The 16,163-nt window shown below is 39.0% G+C and overlaps 1 protein-coding gene and 1 pseudogene across 1 annotated transcript in view; one reads left to right on the top strand and one right to left on the bottom strand.

Moving 5' to 3' along the window:
* The window catches only part of CNTNAP2 (contactin associated protein 2), a 2,027,980-nt gene that overhangs the window by 1,797,790 nt on the left and 214,027 nt on the right, over positions 1 to 16,163 (bottom strand). The gene's annotated exons all lie outside the window — the stretch shown is intronic.
* LOC112810873 (KAT8 regulatory NSL complex subunit 2 pseudogene) lies at positions 12,987 to 14,326 on the top strand (annotated as a pseudogene).

Below are 16,163 nucleotides of genomic sequence, written 5' to 3'. Positions count from 1 at the left end.
ACCACGTGTAAGCATGGGGCCAAGAGAGAATACACACGCACGCACGCACACGCACACACATGAGCCCAACCACGTGTAAGCATGAGGAACAGGAAGTGACTGGAGATTGGAAGAGAAAACTGGGGCGCCTGGGTGGCTCATTCGGTTAAGTGCCTAACTCTTGATTTTGGCTCAGGTCCTGATCTCAGGGTCATCGGGTCAAGCCCCACATCAGGCTGCTTGCTCAGCAGGGAGTCTGCTTGAGATTCTCTCTCTCCCTCTCCCTCTGCCCCTCCCCCCACTCACTCTCTCTCTCCCAAATAAATAAATCTTTAAAAAAAGAAGAGAAAGTAATATCTAATATATAGACATACCTGAGAACAAAAAGCAGGAGAGAATTCAGAGAAGAAATGGGAGGTATAGCCTTTAAGGAAGAAGAGACCTTTCTTACTCATCATATGACAGAAAAAAGGGTGAGAGAAAGTGGTAGTAGGGGACTTTGGCCAGGAGGTGCCTACTCTGCTCCCTTTAAAGGCCAGCACTAAGCCAATGTTTAGATAATACTGAATTGTAAGCTTATGGAAAATGCATTTTATTCATCATATGATGAGCGTTGAAATAATCATTTTTATATATTCCTACGTATTATATATAAACTTGCATTAGTACTAAGAAGGAACATGTAATCAAAATGTCTTAGTCTTAAAGTTCTAATGAATTTCTGAGAGGGCTAGGAAGGCAATGGAGCCATGTATAGAAGAGACTGAGGCATATAGATAGCTTAGTGATGAAAACGTTTGATAGAATGAAATAAAATTAAAAGGCTTGAAAGAACTGTGCAAAATGTTTAGCCTCTATAGATACGAATAGTTTTATTATGGACGTGTGTATGCTTGCTTTATCCCCACTAGTAAACTGCAAGCTTCCTGAGACTGAAGACCTTATCCATCTCTCCCTTCCACCATACATTGCTTCATTTACAATCCGTTTCATGTACAGCCTTTTAAGTTCTTACATTAAAGAGTTTTTTTAGTATATAAATATACCAAAGGCTTACACGTTTGTTCGTTTTCTACATCATACAGGCATGGAATGAAATGTTTAACCACACTGGCTCTGCCACTTCCAAATTGAGTGAGTAGGTTACTTAACCTAAAATAGGTTTAATAATAATTATCCATGGCATTTTCACAAAGACTAAGTTAGATAATTCATGTAGCACAATGTCGGACATACAGCAAACACCATAAATGTGAGCAACCGCTACTAGTCATCATTGCCAGTTGATCTCCTCGGCTGAAGGAAGAAATCATGCACTCTCCTTCAAAATACTGGCAGACGTGGGAACATCCTGGTGGTTGTTATTTGGGTCTGGTACAATGTTACAGTTTAACTGATAGTTTTTAAAGCCTCTCTTTCTAAACACTTGATACGTTTTAAATAACTATAGTCTTTCAAGGAATGATAAAATTGAGAAAGCTTATGTCAGGTTTAGTTTCATGATTAGACCTGACAAAATGTCCACACCAGTCTAAAAGTGGAGCAGGGGGGTTGCAATGAATTTTATGTTATTCTCCAAAAGTAGATCTGAGCTTCAAGGCTCCAGATCCCTGTGAAGTACAACTTCTCTCTTAGAAAAAGGATGTGTAATGACTCCGAGTTGCTTTTCACAATTTTTACATTCAGGACACGACTGAAATAAAGATCAATTCAGATTCTAGTCTCTCTGCAGATAAATAAATGATGGGCGATAGCTCCAAGACAGGTGGAGCTTTTGATGGATGGGCAAGCTGAATACATAAACACACATGAAAGGCCGATTTTGAGCACACATCCCAAATCCCTTTGGTCTTCTTGGGCCCATCATCTGATGTCAAAAATTCCTTTTGTAGAGGAATTTTCTTTGAGGTTTTAATGGCACCTGTATGTTTGCTTCCCAAATTGTTGTCTAAATGGTAATGTGATATAAGCTTCCTTTCCTGTGGATTCAGAGCAACTAACTTATCTTGTCCAGATATATGGTTTTTCTGGGTATTAATAACTTAACCTTTCAGAAAAAAATATCAGAAATACATTACAAAAATCTAAGTGAATTCATTATTCTGGTATTTATAAAAAATTATATTGATATTATGGATAAATACTATTTTAAGAAAAATTCTCAGCTCTTGGGGCTCCTGGGTGGCTCAGTCACTTAAGAAGCCGACTCTTGATTTCAGCTCAGGTCATGATCTTGGGGTTGTGAGATCGAGTCCCACATTGGGCTCTGCAGTCAGCATGAAATCTGCTTGAAATTTTCTCTCTCCCTCTGCACCCCCACCGGCACACACACACACACACACACACACACACACACACACACACACTCTCTCTCTCTCTCTGTCAAAAAATAGAAAATAGAAAAAAGAAAATTTTCAGCTCTAAATCTTACTGTATCACAGAGGATGAGAAAAAGATTAAATCTAGCAGAATATGCAAATATCTATCTATCTATCTATCTATCTATCTATCATCTATCTATCTATCTATATCCACATCTGTATCTATGTTTCTCTATCCATCCTCTGGGTCATAGTTCATCAATTTTATGATGAAAAGAAAATTGAAGCAAAAATAAAAAAAAATCTACATTCTTAGAGACAGCATCAGTGTTAATTCTCCCATTAAAGTACAGCATAATGTAGACCATAAGAATTCTTTCACTTAGTATAATCAGGAATTTACTTCCTGGGTACTCAGCACAGGGAGAAGCACATGCAGATATTTAGCAGGTAGTATAGGGTGACGACTAAGTCATTCCCAGGATATGTTTATTCTTAGCCCAACAAAACAATTATTTTGCAAGCTTCCTTTCATTTCTACTTCTGATGAGAACAGCCCATTTGATTTAATGTTGGACGATTAAATTGACATTTTTTCATGTCAAATGTCAGGCATCAAAAAAAGGCTCATAAAAAGGGATCGTAATTGGGCATGGGACTGATTGATTTTTATGTTTATCTTTAAAAAAATTTTATTGAAGTGTAATTCACATACAGTGTCATATTAGTTTCAGGTCTACAATATAGTGATTCAACAATTCTATACACTACTCAGTGCCCATCATGATAAATGTACTCATAATCTCCTTTATCTATTTCACACATCCCTCACCCACCTTCCCTCTCGCAACCACCAGTTCATTCTCTGTATTTAAGAGTCTGCTTTTTCAACAATAGCCAAATTATGGAAAGAGCCCAAATGTCCATCAATTGATGAATGGTTAAAGAAGATGTGGTGTACACACACACACACACACACACACACAATGAAGTATTACTCAGCCATCAAAAAGAATGAAATCTTGTCATTTGCAACAACGTAGATGGAGCTAGTGTATTATACTAAGCGAAACAAGTTGGTCAGAGGAAGACAAATACCATATGATTTCACTCATATGTGGAATTTAAGAAACAAAACAGATGAACACAGGGGAAGGGGGAAAAAGACAGGGAGGCAAACCATAAGAGTCTTTTAAGTACAGAGAACAAACTGAGGGTTGCTAGAGGGGAGGTGGGTAGGGGACGGGCTAAATGGGTGATGGGGATTAAGGAGGGCATTTGTTGTGATGAGCACTGGGTGTTATACGTAAGTGATGAATCACTAAATTCTACTCCTGAAACCAATATTACACTACATGTTAATTAACTAGAACTTAAATAAAAACTTGAAACAACAAAAAAAGAGTCTGGTTTTTTGTTTGTCTTTGTCTCTTTGTTTGTTTTGTTTCACAAATTCTACATATGAGTGAAATCATATGGTATTTGTCTTTCTCTGCTGACTTATTTCACTTAGCACTACACTCTCTAGGTCCCTCTATGTTGTTGCAAATGGCAAGATTTCATTATCTTTTAGGTCATGTGATCATTTATTTTTTTTTAAAGATTTTATTTATTTATTTGATAGAGAGACAGCAAGAGAGGGAACACAAGCAGGGAGAGTGGGAGAGGGAGAAGCAGGCCTCTGGCTGAGCAGGGAGCCCAATGCGGGGCTCGATCCCAGGACCCTGGGACCATGACCCAAGCTGAAGGCAGATGCTTAATGACTGAGCCACCCAGGTGCCCCGGTCATGTGATCACTTTAAACAATAAAACATAACTGACTCATGTTACCATATTATATATAGTTCATATTGTAGTTCATCTTGAAGAATGAGGTAAATTCCTAGATCTTCAACAACCTAAAACATTTATCTTATAGAAACACAAACCAGGGCACCTGGGTGGCTCAAATGGTTAAGCGTCTGCCTTCGGCTCAGGTCATGATCCCAGGATCCTGGGATCGAGTCCTACATCGGGCTCCCTGCTCCTTGGGAGCCTGCTTCTCCCTCTGCCTCTCCCTCTCTCTCTGTCTGTCTGTCTCTCATGAATAAGTAAATAAAATCTTAAAAAAAAAAGAAACACAAACCAGACCAGTAGTTGAAAAACACTCAAACAAAATTGTGTGTGAATGTTTTAACAAAGTAAGATTTATTTTGGCATATGGATGTGAAACATAAAGACACGTGTACCTTCTCTTTATGCTTTTGCAGATAGAAATTTAATTCTTGCCAGTGTCTTAGCCTGGGCCATGCACTTAGTTTATTTGGGAAAGCCATCCTGGGGAGCCTGTGTGAGGAATGAAGGAATGAAAGGAAGAAGGAAGACCAAGACAAGCTGTATTAACAAGTTGACCACCATTTTGAGGGACAGGAGGGTGATCCCATGGGACATTCAGAGTCTCTTTAGAGAGATGCACAGTCTGCAGGATCTGTTTTGAGATGCTGTTAGGTTGCACCTGTGAGGTCTGTTTGCTGTCCATGTGGACATCATGGACTAGAGTAAAAAATGTACATATTAAGTGGTGCATAAGAGAGTTGGGAAAAATAAACAAGCAAAAAATCTTTAGGATGCTATATTTATATAAGTAGACTGAAACTATACAATGAATAATAAGATTGAATGGAAAACATATAGTTTCCTTGAAATATGAAATTTAAAAATCCTCTTAGCATTGTATAATAAGAGTTTATAAGTGCAATAGCCATTCAAATTATTAGAAAAAATATAAAAATTTGAAATCTCTCTCTGTGATACAGGAAAAAATATTAACAAATATACATACAACCTTTGAAAAATTGCCACTGCTAATTTTGATGAGATTTTAAATGAAGAACTGAACTTCCTCTTAAATTGCTTATGTAGTGCACGTGTACAATAGAGCAGAACATTGTCTTTCACTGCATTTTTTTTTCTTACATAATCAGACTGTGTCTAATCATCTTAGATCCTGATTAAAAGTTAATCAGGCACTTGGAAAATTCTTTTTTTTTAAACTAATTGTATATACATGGAGTTCTCATTAGGAAAATTTATACCAGTGATATGAAGAGTTCTTTGACTTATTTTTTTTCCTGTCTTGAAAAACAATTATATCTGATTCTTAGGATTTTAATCCTTACAGTTTCCAGCCCAAATTCCACTACATTTTCAGTGAATGAAGTTCATGATAAACAGTCACATATTTTTATTTTAAAATGCCTCCTTCCTCTCAAACCAGAGAATTAGGTAGAGTGGAAGAACACAGAGCCCTCTCAGCAAGCAGGTGCATATGCTCGGGAAGGCTGGTTTGGCTCTCCGAGTCTCATCACTCACTTACTAGTGAATAACTAAGTAAATTTCTAGCTCTAGAATCAGATTTTGGAGACAGGCTGTTTGCCTTCAGATTTTTAGCTCTAGTAATTAGTGGATTTGTGATTTGGGGCAAGTCACTTAATTCCTGTGAGTCTCAGTTCCATCAGCTGTTAATTAAAAGTTAAAAATATTTTTCTGATAATTTTCTGAGAAGAGTTTTCTGAGAATTAACTGAAATAACATACGTAAAGCATTTAGCATGGGGGGGACAATATAAGCAGTATTAAATATTTCTCATTATTTGCCTTTTTCCAAATGCAGAGCAAGAAGTCCACATCTTTTCTCACATACGCTCAACAAGTAAAGTCCCTCCTCCAGCAAATGCCGAACCTCCCGTTTCTACCCTGAATCCTCTCTTGCTTTGGCTCCTCAAAGAAACTTATATATCAATATTGTTTCTTCTTCTGCATGCTCAAAGGCTCCCTTTTCTCTTATCAGCAGATGCATATGCTCCCTTGCTCTTTCCTTACCCACGTATGTGTATGTGTATGTGTGTTCTACCTGACCCAGTCTCTCTCCAGGTATTTCTCTTCTATCACCACAGAATTCTAAACAGCTGTCCATACATTCTATCTTGACTTTATTTCTTTCACTCTTACTCTCATCTATCAGCCTTTTTGTTTTTAGACTTCTTCATGAAAACCTGTCTTTCATGGTCATCAACGATTTCGTGTCATAATCCAGCACAGATGTCTAACTCAGTTCTCTACAGCGTGAAGCAGAACTGACCGCCATTTCATCTTAGGACACTCCCCTTGGTTCCCTATCACTTCTCCATCAGCAGTGCCCCCCTATTACTGGCTCATTGATTTTCAGTGTCCTTTGCTAGTTTCGTCTTTCTACTCAGTGTGCACTGCCAGGATCACACATGGCTCAGTCCTGGGTCTTTTCCCAAAACTCAGTCCCTAAAACATCTCATCTACTCTCATGCATTGAAGCATGGTTTAATGCTGCTTATGTACAACTTATAAAAGTTGATAGATGTAGCTAGCTAGCTAGCTAGAAAAACATAGGTAGTTGCTAGTTGGGGCATATGCTGCTCAGGTTAAACTCTAGTTCTGCAGTTTTACTAGCTACACAACTCTGGACATCATGAAAAGACTCTGTGCCTCACTTTAATTCTACTTCATAGCATTATTAGAAATATTAAAAAGTGTTGAGTCCTTAATGTGTCTGGCACACAGTAAGTGCTATGTAAACTTAATATCATTGCTATTTTTACACTAATTTAGATGATTCACTCACCTACCTAAAATCATTCTTCCACTGAACTTAGCATTACATTCAGCTCCCTTATGTTAGCTCATAAGGCTGTGGGCAGTGTGACACCAGCTCTTCCCTGCACCTCAATTCATATTCCCCGTGCCCCACTCCTAGCATTACATGGAAGCATGGCTTCTTATTCTTCTACAATGTTCCATGGTTACATATCTACGGTTGCCCCTGCCCTTTCCCTACACTAATGATTTTATACCTTGGACTTTCTTTCATTTTCTTCGTATCACCTATCACAATTGAATGTCCATGGTTTTGATTTTGTTCTTCTTGGTTAGAGCATACGGTTCAAGAATGCAGAATTCTGCCTTTCCCTTCACTGTGCAGTGTCTCAGACTTACTAAGCACTCACAACTACCTGTGCAATAATGAACAAATGAAGAGACAGGAAGGTTGTTTTTACCTCAGTACAAAGGAAAACTTTCTAATAGACTCACTGAAAAATCATCTTCTAAAGCACTGCGAGTATTCAAACAACATTAAAAATCCATGGGCAAAGGATGCGAAAGTGAAAAATTTTCTGCACTTCTGCATCTCTATTTCTATATTTTTAACATGGAAGAAAAGGAGGAACACCATTTAGTTACACGTTTCTGTAATACCACATTACACAATGCTTCTAAATAATGACAGAAGGTTCCACCTTAATAATAACAATCAAATATCTTGTTCTCACTATGCTTACAAAACTTTAAACATTTTAAATATTCCAAATATTCTGTTCCATGTCCTTATATTTACTCACTGACTTGTCAAGCTTTCATTACCGGCATTTATAGCTTCTGGTAATCTAATCATGACTATCATATGACACATTTGGGAAGACCTATCCAGTCGATCAGATGGAATCTAATTTCCCATATAAAGATGGATGCTGTCCTATAGAGAGAACCACTGGGAGTAATCTACTCTTTAACAGAGAGCAAGCACACCATTTGAGGCAAATTCAGTCTTTTCAGAGCAGCAGGGTACCAGTTAGTAATTTACCTCCTCTGGGGCATTAATTGGTACCCTCGAGCCCTGGAAGAGTTAATTTACCTCATATAGTGAACACTTGAATCCTAGAGAAGTATGCTTGGTTTTAGCTCACAACAAAGCAGGATTAAGACAGAAATGAAAAGTAGCTTAAATCACATGCTAAAACACGTATTCAGGTAAAAAACAAAAACAAAAACAAAAACGACTGTAGTGAAGATGTCATTTTTCTTCCACAGGTATTTTGGGAGTTTGTAGTTCTTAAGCTTCAAAAATCAGAATTCCTGCTGTCATATTGACACATTTGCAATTAACATAGGACACTGACTCATTCTAAAATGTTAACAGTGCTGTATAGTAATTTCCAATAAATACTCTTTCTGTGAAATTCTATTAAAAGCAAAGAAGGAAGAATAATGAATGCACCTGGCAAGTGTGAGGTGTCCTGAAGTGCCTCGATATCACACATGGCCGTGAACTGATGAATCACTATTTTGCTTCAGTGACTTGGGGAACAAGTTCTGCTATAGAGATTGTGGATTTGTTATCCACCAATGTTCTTGAGAGCAAAATTCAACTTGAGGATATCTATTAATGTCATAATATACTATTATTCCAGTAGAAAACTCCTGTGGCTTTCAAACGTTCTAAAAGCCACAGAAAACCAATGGAACGGTTCTGATTGGAATTCGGCGGTCTAAGACCCACTCACCTGAACCTTAGGCAATCACCCAAGATTAGACGGAGGGACCTTTCATAGCTGAAGTTCCTCTGGGCCAATGGAGTTTTTAAACTCTTAGAATAACATCAGATTGGGCGCCTGGGTGGCTCAGTTGGTTAAGCGACTGCCTTCGGCTCAGGTCATGATCCTGGAGTCCCGGGATCGAGTCCCACATCGGGCTCCCTGCTCAGCAGGGAGTCTGCTTCTCCCTCTGACCCTCCCCCCTCTCATGCTCTCTATCTCTCATTCTCTCTCTCTCGAATAAATAAATAAAATCTTAAAAAAAAAGAATAACATCAGATTAAGTTGTTTTCCAAATTCAACAAAGTGTGGTCACCTTGTTTTCTACATCACCAAAGTACTTGGATTTCCCACGTAGCATTCTGCATTTGTCCTATTATGTGTACATATTCCACACATCACCTCTCAACAGCGTTCTGCATTTTGTTCATATTTATGTCACCTGTGGTATTTTTACACAGTAGTAGCAGGTGTTCAATAAATATGAATTAATTACTTAAAGTCTTAGGCTCTTTCCCCATTGTCAGAGACAGAACTGATATTATGAAATGATTATAATCTCCTTCAGGGAAAGTCAAATTTACCCAGCTGAAACCTGAAGCAAGAGAAGGAGTTGGCTGTCAAGGAAGCAGAGGAAGGGTATTTCTGTCAAGGGAGATGGGCCCTACAAAGGCTAACACTGGAAAGGAAATAGAGAATTCAGGCATTTTAAAGTAGATCAGAATGGCTGGAACTGAGATTGTGTTAGGGAGGGAAAGGTGGACATAGAGCCTACAGGAGTTAATGTGCCTCTACTACTGAGCAGCCTTTTGTTTCATGTTAAGAGTTTGGCATTTTATCCTAAGATAATTTGGAACCTTTAAGCAGGGAGAGATCTTTTCAGATGTGTCAATCAAAGAGATCAGTTGGACTGTAGTCCTTTATTCTGGATGAGGGGGAAGAGTACTGAAGTCAGTGAGTTTGTTTCTGATGTCATCACGATTTATACCACTGCTGTATGACTTCAAATGCTCACACGTGTGTGTGTGTGTACGGGCACAAACACACAAACATTTATATAGAATATCTCTTGCCAAGTCCCTGGGAATACTTATATGTGCTTACTTTATAACAAAATTGATGTTATTATTTATCAGACCCCATAATTTCAAAATATTTTAATGAAAGAAATATGGGGCTGTTCATGGAGACCTTACGGTTTTTTAATAATTCTACAAGACATATATAAAACTCTGTAGCTGTGTTAACATTCAGTTTTGTGGCAATTGTGATGAGCTCTGGCAACCCACCAGTGAACAAGAATTTGCTCTAAGGTGATAAAGGATAACACGTTGTTTATTCATTAGAATGCTCTGGGGTTACAAAATAATTCCAGAGTTGGAATTAGAGCACATTTAAGTTGGGAAGACCTTAGGCATCATGGCACCCCAGCTCACTTCCACAGATGAGATGACTGAGGTCTCGGAAATGGAAGTAACTTGGTCACAGTCTTCATATTTTTCCTTGAGTACAGATGAGAAAGCTTTAAAAACCTTGAGAAATTTCCCTCAACTACCCATAATAACCACCTGAAACCCTTCACCTACCATCCATGGTGTCTCTTTGCCTTGTGCTGAATTCACTAGCCCTGTGCCCAGCCTCACACATTCACTTCTGCAAATTCCTGTTTGTTCTAAATTATGGGGTCCTTCTTCTGATCCTAGAATTCTGCATGTAATATAATCAGAATAAATGGGACCACAGCTTTCTTCTACCATAAAGTAGTCTTTTTAATTGAAATCAACCACAACAAAAGATAAATAACAGCAGCTGCTTCCCAGACAAGATCCAGTAACTCACAGCCCCAGTTGGAACTATCTCACTGAGGTGATGTATAAAGCACCTGATTTTCCTCACCTGAGGAAACATCAGCAGCTACCACACTGGCCCCATCACCGAAGGAGAAAGGAGGATAAACCACTGTCTTCCTTTCACGCATTGGTAGGGTCTGTTTTTTAACCTACAATCACTTGCAGTTCAGTACCAGTTTAGAGTTCAGTTGAGGCATCATTATTTAAGGTTGTCTCTTTTTTTGGGGGGGTATGAAAAAAGGCCATTCTTTTAAGGCTGATAATACTCTATAAAATAATGAATTCTAATCAACAATCTTTAGCTTGCTGTTATTAAAACTCTGTACACATTAATACTATCTTTTCTCAACATTCATAATCCAGCTGTAATGATTTCTTTTGATCTTTCTTTCATTAGACTCCACAGGTCTGTAACCCGTCAATATTATTCTTTTTCCCAGACTGAGCCCAAGCGTCTGATCTTTAGTCAAATGGTATTCTATTATTTTTTTAAGATTTATTTATTTATTTGACAGAGAGACACAGCGAGAGAGGGAACACAAACAAGGGGAGTGGGAGAGGGAGAAGCAGACTCCCTGCTGAGCAGGGAGCCCGATGCGGGGCTCGATCCCAGGATCCCAGGACCATGACCTGAGCTGAAGGCAGACGCTTAACGACTGAGCCACCCAGGAGCCCCTCAAATGGTATTCTAAAAAACTCAGTTTTGTTTACATTGAACAAGCTGTTATAATGACCTCCATCACTGCATTTGTTTTTGCAAGACAGGAAGCTGTGCTTGATGAGCTGAGGGAAAACATGGCAGAATAATTTTCTGTGCAGAAGCTGTAACCATAAGCAGTGACCTAAAGAAATGTCACTTACAGTGGGCTCCCAAGTTGTTATGTTTAGGAGTTTAAGGTAAAACTGAAAGTAATTTTTTTTTAAGAAGTGTGTGTGTGTGTGTGTGTGTGTGTGTGTGTGTGTGCATGTGTTCGAAGGGAGGAGAGACTTGACAAGACCTAGTAAAGTTGAAAATCCATAGGAATCGATGTGTATGAAACACTGATTTTAGGGTGCCTGGGTGGCTCAGTTGGTTAAGCGGCTGCCTTCAGCTCAGGTCATGATCCCAGGGTCCTGGGATGGGGTCCTGCATCGGGCTCCCTGCTCAGCAGAGTGCCTGCTTCTCCTTCTCCCTCTGCCTGCCTCTCTGCCTACTTGTGCTCTCTCTCTCTCTCTCTCTCTCTGTCAAATAAATAAATAAAATCTTAAAAAAAAAAAAACACTGATTTCAGTCCCACGTACAAACTCTATAGAGAATCTCTTATTATGCAGTTTGGATAAAATAAATGAAATAATAAAATGAAATTGGCATATTCACCCATTTTGCGTATTTTCCTATCTTAATAATTATTTCATCTTTTTTTTTTTTTTGCAAATTAGAGGTCAAAGAACACACTTTGTATCAACTGTCAGTAGTTCATTTCTTTAAAGGTAGCTACTATTGAAGTTATCCAAACACCTAAAAATAAAACAATTATGTCCTTCAACTCCTTAATGCATAGTTTCTAAATTCACAGTTATAATTGTTTTTGGAATAATCTGGCATTAGATATATTTAATTTATTGTTTTATGACCTGGCTCATTCGGGCCTCCCATTCATTCCCCCTCTCTTAGTACTTTCTTTTTTTCACGTAAATGTTTCTGATACAGAATGTTCCTCTTGTCAGAGCTGGGATCAGGAAGTGAGCATCTCTTCATACCTCAAAGAAAGAGGCTGGTTATGTCTGGTGAAACCTTGCGGCTATTAATTAGTAAGCATGGGGAGATGAAATAGGGAGATAGAGTTTCAAGGCTCTGTCAGCTCCAGGCTAAAGTTGGTAACCAGTATCTTATCAGTTAGATGTCAGGAATTTGCATTCTAAATGCATAGACTGTTAGAATTATAAACTCAGAGTATAATCCCAGAATCTCCTGTGGAAGGTTTTCAAACAAGAATGTAGACTTTGAGACATAATCCATCTGATGTCAATGGATAGAGCTGCCCAGAAAATAAAATATCATTTAATTTTACAAAATTCTGTAATGTGTGTGTGTATGTTCCTATGTTTGTGTTTACGGGCATATGTCTCCTCGATTGAGACTTTCAGCTAGAAAGGGTCATTTCTCTTGTTTGAAATATACAGTTAGGAGACTAATTATTGACTTGCTATAAGAGCAAGGACATTGATATTCCTTTGTCACTGCACTGTACAAAGATGAAAGCAACGCTCATAAAAAATAGAGAACTCAAGAAACCCAAAGGGAGAATGAAAAAAAGTGGAAAGAGTACTAGTTTGATGAACATGTATTTCTGTTTGCCCCTCTACCAACAACATGCCCAAGAGTTAAAACCAACTAACTGCATCCAAGAAAGAAGTGGCTAGCACAGCCAGAGGGCTAGCGGTGTAGCGCAGGGCAGTGGCAGAGGTTTTGGTATGAACAGGATTCCATTCCACATCTTGCCAACCAATCGGGGGAGGATCACCCCAGTGCCCAAGGTCCCAGGAGACCCTGTCTTGTTCATTCACTCATCACCCGTGCTTGCAAACTTGTCTCAAGCATATCCTTGAGACAAGAACGCACCCTTCAGGCAGTGTACTTATATACTGATGAAGAATGGAAAAAGATCTCCCAGTGCTGCTCCAAAACTTGAGAAGAGTGATGGGGTGTCTTTCGGTGCTGAACATGCCCATAGGAATGCCCTGGCATTTCACGCTCATATGAAGAAGACCAGTTCCGGGCCTATGGGTGAGACACTCTTGGGCCAGCTGAGCTCTTATGCTAAGACAGAGCTGGGGTCTCAGTCTCCAGAAAGTAGCCACAGTGAAGTCAGGTGAATTCTGGACATGCTGGTGTCTACACACCAGCAAAAGTTGCCCTGATTATGCGTGAGAAGCTAATTTGTTTGCAATCTTTGTATATCGACCAGTTTAATTGACTTCAGCATGTTTTTTTTTACATAATCACAAAGTGGAACATGAGGCTCTAGGTAGTAGTCCCTTGACTGGTCCAAAGGGACTTTTGGCCAAAGAACAAGAAAACTTAAGCATCTAAAATGTCGCCCACAGTATCATCAGCACTATGGAGGGGGAAGCCTTATTACATAGGCAGCTGAAGGAATGCCGAATACTGGCCACAGATGGTGCTGCCCAATGGGCTCATACAATTTGTTTCAGTCAGAGGTGCTTGGCCTTTGTGGATGATGTCTGTCATTCCAATCAGTCTCTTCCAATGACCAGACACTACCTTACCCGTATTTGTCAGGACACGAATCAAGTTCTTTTCAAATGCTGCCAAGGGTCTGAAGAGGTACCCCGCAACAAACCAGTTCCTGTAAGGCTCTCTGAGGATGCCAGCTGCCCACTGCCAACTGCAAGTTGCCTCCTCAGATGTCTAAGCCCGAGTAGGACTTAGACGTTGTGGGTGACGGTATGCAGTACCCTCCTTCACCCTTGCCTTTTGATCCTTCACTAACCCTTGAAGATCATTCAGTCAAAGAAATTGCTGAAGGTCCAATGGATATTCTGGGCCAGAGACAGATGGCTGGAGATGGGTGCAGATCACAGAGGTCCCAAATTCTGAAAAAGCCTCCTAACCACTGCCTCAAAGTAGAGTGTCTACTGCAAATGGGAAGCCATTTCTTCTGTCAGTTGATAGCTTGTTTTGGGAACCATATGACTTTGGAGGATTTGAATTTTCCATTCTTTCAACAAGTATTTATGACTATCTCTCACTGAAGGACAACTCAGACTATGTTGTCTGGATTACTGATTGATATAGTCAATCATGAACCAAATTTTGGGAGAAGGGATCAATAGTGTCTATGTGTCGCAGATGTCTTCCCACTCTACACAAGGAAGAGAAAGACAGGTGATTCCTGCCAGAGCTGCTGGGATTGAGCAAGTATTTGGGACTGTGCCTCAGGAGAGAGACATCTTTGTAATGGGAATTCCCAAGTCTTGGAACAAATCCACATAGGCGTTTAGGTAGGAGATGTGCACCCTTGGGATATTGATGGAACCCAGTGCTTGTGTTTTAGCCTGTCTTCACCTCTCACCTAATTGGGTAGTCTGAACCCCTCCTCCCAGTGGACCCTGACTCTGAGAATAGCCCATAGGACTGGGCCTTCTTTAACCATCCATCTTGCTTCTAACCTATGTAAATTTCTGTAGGGGTATCTTATGTAAGATACAATAAAAATTTAATGTATATAGTTTCTATTAAATGTAAAATGTTACAAAAATGTCAAAAACCCTGCCTGAATAAGACAACAAGAAATACACTGTAAAATGAAGATGTTTGATAAAGGTATCATGGACACTGTACACTAATGTAATTATACAATCTAATTTTATTTAATTAGAGATTAAACAGGGAGCAGAATTCTTCTGCATTCTCTTCTTATGGAATCTCTGGACATTGTCTGCATGAGTTTTAGAGATTACAGGAGAGATTTATTATCACAAAGCAGGCACAAATAGCTCATGACCAGAGAGGGTTTTGAAAGGTGGCCAATCCTCATGAGGGACATGATGAACTGATTTTAAATAATGCAGGGCTGCCACCATGGGGGCACTTCCTGGGCTTGGATGATATAATGCCTAGAAGGTTGCTCCTGTGTTATTGGAACCCCATGCTGTTAAATAACATTTACTTCAGTTATCTGGCACTATTAACATTACCCCCCATTGGTCAGCTAATTAGACATAAATCTATTAAACAAAAATAAATTTCTATGTACTTGGCTATTGCTTAAATCAAGCTTTTGTATATTTAAATTATCATCTTGTTTAAGTTTGCAATGTAAACTACATCCTGATTTCTTTGTAAGTAAAGAAGAATTGAAGAGTGGATAAAGAAAACACAGGGTTGACAAGGCTTATTTGTTTTGATGTATATGGAATTTGAACAAAGCAGGAAAACATTTTAAAACTACAAGTGCATTCTGACTGTACTTATTTTTAGAAATCACACATGTCCTCTGAGACCCAGTTTATACTGTACGGTTGAATATGCAACAAAATTTCCACATACAGTCAACTCCGTAGACCGTGACTATTGCCAGTCCTGCTAACTACACCATTCCATGGATCCTTTCTTTCCAAATATAAATTTATGCCACTGATGTGTCTCATATTTTCCTCCTTACCCCACTGAAATCATGCCACTTTTTACTTGGCCAGAATATGCCCAAAGGCACAGCTCAATTTCTTTCTCCTTAATGATCTGAATTGAATCTGTTAAGAAAGAGACCAGGTTGCCCACTCAATATAAGAACATCATGTGATTCCTTAAAAGACTAACAAAATATGAACTGAAGAATGAAATATACCTATGCTACAATGATATTAACAATTAGAATGCTGTATATTTAGATATTATAAAGTACAGTTTCACTTAAATCTAGAAAGCCCTGAGAAGTAGATCAAGCTGGGAACATTATACTTATTTCTATACGTATAATCTAAAACTTACAGCCATACGTCTTTGGTCCAAGGTTACATAACTGGTGGGTGGCAAAAACCAGACAAGAACAGGTTTCTCTGACCTGTAGCATCAATCTTTCCTCTGTGAGGACAGCCATCTAAATGTGCAAACGGTGCAGGGTTATT

This window comes from Callorhinus ursinus, unplaced genomic scaffold (assembly GCF_003265705.2).
Source record: "Callorhinus ursinus isolate GAN/ISIS: 27379988/994484 unplaced genomic scaffold, GSC_fseal_2.0 scaffold12, whole genome shotgun sequence".
NCBI classification, from domain to species: Eukaryota; Metazoa; Chordata; class Mammalia; order Carnivora; family Otariidae; genus Callorhinus; species Callorhinus ursinus.
The sequence above is the reverse complement of the archived record's forward strand: the minus strand, read 5'-3'. Positions and strand labels throughout refer to the sequence as shown.